Source organism: Neophocaena asiaeorientalis, unplaced genomic scaffold (genome assembly GCF_003031525.2).
Source record: "Neophocaena asiaeorientalis asiaeorientalis breed wild unplaced genomic scaffold, Neophocaena_asiaeorientalis_V1.1 scaffold116, whole genome shotgun sequence".
Taxonomy (NCBI): Eukaryota; Metazoa; Chordata; class Mammalia; order Artiodactyla; family Phocoenidae; genus Neophocaena; species Neophocaena asiaeorientalis.
In genome coordinates, this window is record NW_020174561.1 from 4,743,469 (window position 1) to 4,752,513 (window position 9,045).

Consider the following 9,045-nt stretch of genomic DNA (forward strand, 5'->3'; position numbering starts at 1 on the left):
CCCATTCCTTCCTTTGCCTTATTTTTCTCGTCTTCTCTTGCGTCCTCTTTTTAGTTTTCTTTCCTTCTTGTAACCTGATGGTCAAAACTGGCTTGCCTTCCCAACTGGTGTGCTGCTGAAAAAAAAAAAAAAAGCTGACATTTCTGGAACTATAAGAATTTGTGGTTTAAGTGTTTGAATCCTGTTCCTCCAAGAAACCTTTTGCCAGTGGTTGTCTTTCAGTACGACATAAAAGTAAACACTTGCAAAGTGGAGCACACTCTGTTTAGGTTAAAAGTTATGCTTTACATTTTCATGGAAGAGACAGAAGGATAGAAATGTTTGTAGGTTACCCTCAGGCCACTAAACTACCTTACCTTTCTGGACACCGGAGACAATGGGCATATTTAGTCAAATTTTAAAAATACTTCAAAGTCCCTTAAAACATGGAATTTCACCACTGTGTTCTTTAATCTGCCTCATTTGCCAGTGACCATTCACGTCTTACAAGCTTGTGGAATATATCTTCACATATACATGATCTGGAGGAGTTTGTTTGGAAGCTCTAGAAGGAGGGGACCATTGTCATCATACACTTGACTAAGTAACTCATTTTCTCTCTGAAAAATGCACCTGCATGGAACCATGAGAATAGATAAAACACTTGGGACACAGCCCACCAGACCCGACAGATTGATCCTGGAAATCCTTGAGATAGTTGGCATCATAGACCAATTGCACTGATATTCAAATCCTCGAAGCAATAAAGGATGAACATAAACTTTTTATTTCCATCAACAATTAAGCCGGTGAGTGATTGTCTCCCCTTTAACAATGCTTTACGTCTTTGACAACTGTCTATGTGACCTGCTCTTAGATGCATTGGGCTCCTGCTTAAAAGTGCAACGCTGGGGCTTCCCTGGTGGCGCAGTGGTTGAGAGTCCGCCTGCCGATGCAGGGGACGCGGGTTCGTGCCCCGGTCCGGGAAGATCCCACATGCCGCGGAGCGGCTGGGCCCGTGAGCCATGGCCGCTGGGCCTGCGTGTCCGGAGCCTGTGCTCTGCAACGGGAGAGGCCACAACAGTGAGAGGCCTGAGTACCGCAAAAAAAAAAAAAAAAAAAGAAAAAGTGCAATGCCAAAAAAAAGCACAATCTTTCATTGTTTTGGGCAGTGGAAAGCAGCACGTGAAAAGCTAGAGGAGGAACAAATGTGATTCTAATTGGGTCTTCTGACTTAGCTGAACTGATAAAATGCAAAACAACGGTAGGTTATGGGAAGAGCCCAATCAGGCCATCTTTGAAACCTTCACCTCTCCAGGTGAAAATTTTGAATTCCTTTAGCAGTTCTGCAGAGGTACTGTATTCCAAGTCCGTTGCTCAAGAATAAACGATTTTAAATGTCAGCTGTCAGAAGTGAACTTGGCACACAGCATGGCACTTGGGCACAGTGGTCCATTGGCAGCCAATGCCCCTTGTTTCTCAGGCTCCCCTTTCTCTCAGAGGGATCTTCTTTGCAACTGGGTTCCCTTCAAAATCATGCTCCATTCCTTGTATTTACTCAGTGCATTGACTTTAGCCAGCTACCGGGAGAAAAATAATGTAATTTAATTCACTCCTACTTGAAATGTCTAACAGCCCCAATGTTCCAAGGATATTAGCATCTTAAGAGACCCTGAAGGTTAATGTAAGTGATTTCACTAATTGAAAGGATTTCCAACAGAAGAATCTAGTAAAATAAAGAATTGTGGACACAGTGGGGAGCCATCTGGTAACAAAGCAAGGAAGCTTTCCCTTTGCCCTAAATTCCAGTCGCAGCCCTCTTTACACCTCCCATATTTAAAAGGCATATATAATGCCACTGGCAAAATTAAATTGCTGAAGAATATATCTGCCATCTAGTTTTAGAAAAAAAAAATGCAGACAATTAGTTAATCCACGGTTGCAAAAAATTATGGAATTGGTGAGTGTAAAAGATGCAAGTACCTATTTGAAACTCACCAGAAACAGATGTCTACCTATGCTTTTCAGTGAAAATGTGATCCCTCTACCCATAGCGCTTTCAATTCCATAATTAGATTCAGTTGCATTGTTAAAGTACTGTTAACATTAACTTGTATCTCATATACACGAGACTGGGAATACACATATGTTAACTTGAACCAGCTGTTTGCAAAATTACTACAATATGGCCAGTACTTCTTTTAACCATTATGTCCTTCCATTCAAACATGATTTGCATCTGTAAGCACTTATTATGTATAAAATTAAAGGGAGATTTATGACATAAAAATGATAAATTTTGATGCTACATTAATATTGCAGTTGACAATAGTACGGTAGAAAAAGAAAGTTAATAGAAATATTTCTACAGATCAGAAGCCGTGCCTCACTGGTATGCACGCCTGAAGGAGCATCTTCCCACAAACCCCTGGGTCAGGTTAGCAGGCAGCTGTGGATGGGGCCATCTCTACAGCCTCTCTCCTGTCTCCTCTGTTCTTGGGAATGGCAGAATCCTTGAGATACATTATGTGACGCTCCTCGCTTCTTCCAACAGCCCCATTTCTGGACAGCTGATTTCTGAAATTCTACAACTAAAAATGTCTGACCGTGTCCTCTCTGAAAACCTGAGTACCGATTATTCATTAAACCTGGGCATGACTTCAGCAAACCCTCTCCAGTTTTGACAGGGCAGGGCAGAAAGAGCATCAGTGAGTGCTGTGAGCAGTGACTCGGTCCAGCGAAGAGGAGGCAGGGGCACCTCAGACCTGCGTGGGCTGCAAAACTTAGGGCCCGGCACCCGGCCTCAGCAGCTCCCTGAGCGCCCAGCAGCCTCCCCAGAGCCCAGGAAGGCAGCTCCCATGCGTGGCTCACCCCTCCCCCAGCTACCTCTTCCGTGCCTCACCTCAGTCCGAGGGGCCCCATGGGAAAAAACAAACAATTGGCACCTGCTAAAAAGGGCTTAGGAAGCGATAATGCTATTTCTAACATAAAGCTTTGTCGAAGCCTCTTGGACGAGCTCTCTCTTGAGCACAACTTCTAGCTCCAGAAAATGCTAGAGTTGGTTAGTGCATTTATTTTTTCATGGTAGAAAAATTCATTGAATGTCTTTTCTGTGCTAAGCAATTTATTTCTAAACTGAGAATGCAAAGATTAAAATACTAAGTGAAAGAAGCCAGCTGTAGAAGACCACATATTGTATGACTCCACTTATAGGAAATATTCAGGGCAAGTTGATCTATAGGAACAGAAAGCAGACCAGTGGTCGCCTAAGGTTGGGGTGGAAAAGGGGAAGGGTGGAGAGCGACTGCTGTATTTGTTTTAGGGGGACAAAAATGTCCTAAAGTTAGATTATGGTGACGGTTGCAAACGTGTAAATACACTAAAAACCAGTGAATTGTACACTTGAAATGAGGGGATTTTATGGTATGTAAACTGTATCTCAATAAAACAGTTAAAAATAAATAGTAAATAAGCACAAACAAAAAACTCAGTTCCTTCCTTGTGGATTTGATATTCCAGTGGGTACAAATTATGAAACAGACAAAGAAAGATAAAGCTTGGGATGGAGGGAAGCAGAGAGCGCTGAGGAAGCACAAAGAAAGGCCACTTTGACCCGTATCTGGGGAATCAGAGGACGATTCCTAGAGGAGATGGCATCTGAGCTGAGAGGCAGTAGACAGAGGAAGGAGCATGAGAGAAAAATAGATGCTGAGCTCCGACACTGTGTTAGGAAGTATATGGTAGAAACTCGCATAAGAGTCAATCCCAGTGGCTAGTGGGAAGCTGCTGCATAGCACAGGGAGATCAGCTCGGTGCTTCGTGACCACCTAGAGGGGTGGGATAGGGAGGGTTCGAGGAAGGGAGACGCAAGAGGGAGGGGATATGGGGATATATGTATTTGTACAGCTGATTGACTTTGTTATAAAGCAGAAACTAACACACCACTGTAAAGCAATTATACCCCAATAAAGATGTAAACAACAACAAAAAAAGAGTCAATACCAGGCCTTGAGGGGCCCAGGTTAGTGGGGGGATGCGGGATGGTGAATAAAAATTGGGGAGTTTAGATAATTATTGTATAATGTGGTAGTGCAATGGCAGAGTTGGATATAGGGACTGCGGAAGTAACAAAAAGGGGGACAAATTCCACGGGGGGAGGCAGTTCCCTTTTAACCTAATGAGCTGTACCACTGTGATCTTGCCAAGTGCCTTGCATGCAACGGTGCCCTCGCCACAGCCTACAGGATTCAGTTAAGCCGCCCTCTCATTCCTCAGCCACTTCAGCGTTTGCCAGCGGGAAAGCCCGGTGAGAGAGATCAGAGCCCCTCCGGAGAGCTGGGAGGGGGAGAGGAGGGCGGAGGCGAGGGGGCGGAGCTCATCACTGCATCCTCGACCATAAAAGAGTAATTGCTCCCAGAAAGCCCTAATGATCCATTTTTATTTTCAACAGGACACCGAGCTGCCCCGGCCTCTTTCCTTCTCCAAGTTCTCTTTATCATCTTAGTGGAGTCCAGCTTTTCCTAACATCGTCTCAAGCTGATGGTTTCTGGCAGTTGGGTCGCTTGTCACCTCCCAGAGAGAAGCATCTGCCGGACCCCGCCCTTGCACGCCCCTCCAGGCTCTGCCTGGCAGAGACCTCCAGCTACATTCCCCGCGTGTCCAGACGAGCACCTGGCTGAGGCCTCCAGAGATGGAGAACCTGTTATTCTAAAGGCTTTCCACAGCGTTATAAATCAAAATTAAGAGGAATGTTTCAAAGAAACTAATACAATGGCTCAAAGATGATTTGTTACCTGTTGACCATCTATTTTATTTTGTGTGTATGTGTATGTACACAAAGAAACACATATTTACACAAGTGGGTGTATGTGTATTTTTTTTCTCAGTATGAACTTTTGTTTAAAATAATCCAGAATCCATTTCTGAATCCCTTATTTGACACACACCCTCTGCCCAGACACAGACCAGAGAAGGCTTAGTTTTGGCCTCCAAGTTTGTGCTTTCATGTCTGCAGAGGCAGGATAACAAGTCCGTGCTCAGTGGTGAAGGGAAGGCATTTATTTGCACTGTAATTGATAACGGTTTACTGAAGATGCTGCCCAGGGGGGCTGCCATTGGGAGAGAAATCGACTTCCAGCGACTCAGTACTTCAAACGCTTATGATGACCCCAGGAAACAGAAAAACACCACTTAGGCCGATCACCCACTTGAGACTGCCCATCCTTCTGGGAAATAGAAATCTGAGATACAATGTCTGTATCAGCCTCATCTCAGAATCCATAAATAATTCATGGAAGATTTCCATTTATTTATAGGGTAGGTGGCCAAGAGAGTTCCGGTGTTTACCAATAACATGGCCCTGGAAACTCCATCCTATTGAAATGATTCCTGTTCTTGGCAGGAATAACTTGTGCTAAGGTTGTATCCACACCCTTTAAAAACATGCCATTGATTTTGCATAACTAATGTGAACATTGAAATGGGGACTTTTTAGAGACAAGTATGAACAGAGACCAGGTTTTCCCCAGGGGGTATGCACATGTGGTGGAAACTGGTGAACCCAAATCTGTATCATTTGATGACTAAACTCATTTTAGGCTACAAAGGCATTGTTTCAATTTCCCCCTGTGTGATTCTTAATTCAGACCAAATTTTATCTTATAAGTAGAAGAAGTAGCTGAAAATAATTTCATGCCCTGCCCATGACATAGGCACCGAGTTTTAACAAAAGGCTCATAAACTCTTTTTATGATACTGTAAAACTGGAGAGCTCATGACTGTTAAAACATAAGCTTCATGTTACATGTAACTAAGGCAAGGAGGAGAGAGTAAAAATGTAAGTTTTAAAATGTATCTTGTATTACATATTAAATGCATGCGGAAAATACCGCACACATGTTCAGTTTCAAAGGCAAAGCTGAGGACAAGCAGTAGGGTGAATGATCCCATGGGTGAAAAAAAAATGAAGTGAGGAATGGATTACTGTTCCAAGTTCTCCAGAGGATATGCTATGTTGGTGGTTAGAGGTCACTTTCTATATTTCCTGATTATAAATAAGAAGGTATCATTAAAGGCACATTCAGCTGCTATTTGGTTAATCTAAGTTATAATTTTGGGTCCAATAAAGTTTGAAAATTATTATTTATTTTTTCCTTAGGAATGAGACCCTCCAAAGTGACTTGTGTATTAAGAAGAGGTCTGAAGAGATGTCCAGGGTCTGTCAAAGGCAGCTGGAGGTGCTCATAATTTTTATCCATCCCAGAACCCAGTGCGGGAAGAGGCTCTCTCCTCTGCGGTAGCCCCCCTTTCCAACCAGTTCTGATGGTGATGGGCCTAAAGCATTAACACTGGCTTCAGTGTTGGCATCTTGTACCATAATCTCATCTCCATGTTTTTACTGCAAAGGGATGTCAAGAGTCCTGAATCCCAAACCTTCAGCTATTAATGTAAGAAGATCTACAGAAGACCAAACAACCTCATATCAAAGTGGAGATCAGTGGATATATGACTGAACATATGTTACAACATATGCCCATTTTATTTTAACATTCTTAAAATTTTTTTTCTAATATACAAATTCATAATTTAATTTTAAAAGCAGACAAATTATAGACCAAATAAAAAATTAAATTATGGATTGTAAAGAAAATCAAAATGTTGACCTTGATGCCAATACTGAGAATTTAATCTACAGATTTTGAACAGATTTTATTATCTTTTAAATATGGAAGTACAATTGAACAAAATATATAAATAAATCACATACCATCACCATTAAATCGTTTAGCCTAGCACTAAAAGCTGCATCAAATTGATGTATTTCACCAGCCAACCGTAAAATAAGAAAAATCACTACAAGTTGAGAATCAGCTGAATACACTTTATACTTATGACACCATATTGTTTCTGAATTCTGATGTGCCTATAATCAATTGTAATTACTTTGCTTTTAAAAGATGTAAATATTTTAATGATTTTTATAAGAATGACTTTTCCATGTAATGGAAATAATAATATGAAGCTACACACAAATTTCTTAAGAAAATAACTTGGTTAGATATATTAAATGTCTTCTCATAACCTAATCTAAAATGCAATTTTCCCCCCAGATATATTACACAAAGAGTTGGAAAAAGACTTTTAAAAACTAAGTGAAAACAGTTCTTTGCAGAGTGCTATGGACTTGGGAAAAGATACCAGTTAGCATAAATCAAATTGAAAATCTAATTTACCTAGATATGACGATCCTGTAGGAATCCTTTTATAGTGTTTTTTTCTAAACGTAGCTGCTTTAATTTTGTTCTTACCGTTAGTTGGGTTTAAGTTATTATCTTTATTTACACTGTAGATAGACTTACAAATTGTAAATACTCTTGATAAGTTTTAAGAATTAGTGTTTTGATTGTGTATTGAGTATGTAAAGCATAGTGGTCCGACATTTAGTAGAGCTATAAAACAAATTCTTTATATTTCAACGAACATAGAGAAAACAAATGGAGCATGATTTTAGGAGGGGACTGCACGGTCTGAATCAGTTAGAAAAAAATGAGTTCTACAGCCCCAAACACCAAGTGACTGAACCGTAAAATAAATATGGAAGTTGCTAATAGCAGTTACGGCCCCAGTAAAAACATGATAAAAGGCTCTTTGACAGTAAGAAATCTTGGAAGCTGGGGCAAATACAAAACCTATTTTGTAGGGACTGGCAGTATCCTGCTGTCTTTAGTAGGGGTTTCTGACGACGTCTAGTTCATCTCCTTAAGTTGAAGTGATCTATCAAAATGCCTTGTTTCCGGGCTTCCCTGGCGGCGCAGTGGTTGAGAATCTGCCTGCTAATGCCAGGGATACGCGTTCGAGCTCTGGTCTGGGAAGATCCCACCTGCCACGGAGCGGCTGGGCCCGTGAGCCACAACTACTGAGCCTGTGCGTCTGGAGCCTGTGCTCCCCAACAAGAGAGATCGCGATAGTGAGAGGCTCGTGCACTGCGATGAAGAGTGGCCCCTGCTTGCCACAACTAGAGAAAGACCTCGCACAGAAACGAAAACCCAACACAGCCAAAAATAAACAAACAAACAAACAAAGCCAAGCATTTTGAAGCCTTGGTTCCGAAGAACAGTCAAAATCATTTGAACTTCAAAAACATATTAAAAAAAAAAAACTACAGTAGTATTGGCAGAGCACTTACTACTCCTTGATCCAGTCAAAATGGTAGAATATGCTGTAGTGCAGTATTGTTTTGTACTTGGATACATGTTTTTGACGTTATCAGCCCATATAAGCTTACTCAAAGTCTTGTTTGTTCATTTTAAATACAATAATCCTAGCCACTGATTTTGATGACATTTTTAACTTTCTTTTTATAAGATGAAAATGCTCAGAGAAAAATTTTAGATACTGATGATTCTCTCAGTATTTGCTCAAATTAAGGAGCCCGTAAGATAATATTTAATAAGATCCTAACCCTGATCACCTCTCTGAGCTCTTAACTTATCACTGTATTAGACACCCGCCACTCCTCTTCACCCCACTCCCACCATGCCAAAGCATTATGGCTTTGAAATGACTCTTATTGGGTTACATAATTTTTGATCAGTTTCTGTATTTCTTCTTGGAATCCTTCAGTGAAATGGAACTAAAAGAAGAAATTTCAGATGCAGAACAGCATTATGTTTTCCCCATAAACATTACCAGAACTATTTCCATCTCAAGAATCAATGCTTTCTCTTTTAAACATCTTTATTGGAGTATAATTGCTTTACAATGTTGTGTTAGTTTCTGCTGTATAACAAAGTGAATCAGCTATATGTATACATATATCCCCATACCCCTTCCCTCTTGCATCTCCCTTCCAGTCCCACCCGCCTAGGTGGTCACAAAGTACCCAGCTGATCTCCCTGTGCTACGGGGCTGCTTCCCACTAGCTATCCATTTTACATTTGGTAGTGTATATATGTCAATGCTACTTTCTCACTTCATCCCAGCTTACCCTTCCCCCTCCCTGTGTCCTCAAGTCCATTCTCTACATCTGCATCTTTATTCCTGTCCTGCCCCTAGATTCATCAGAAC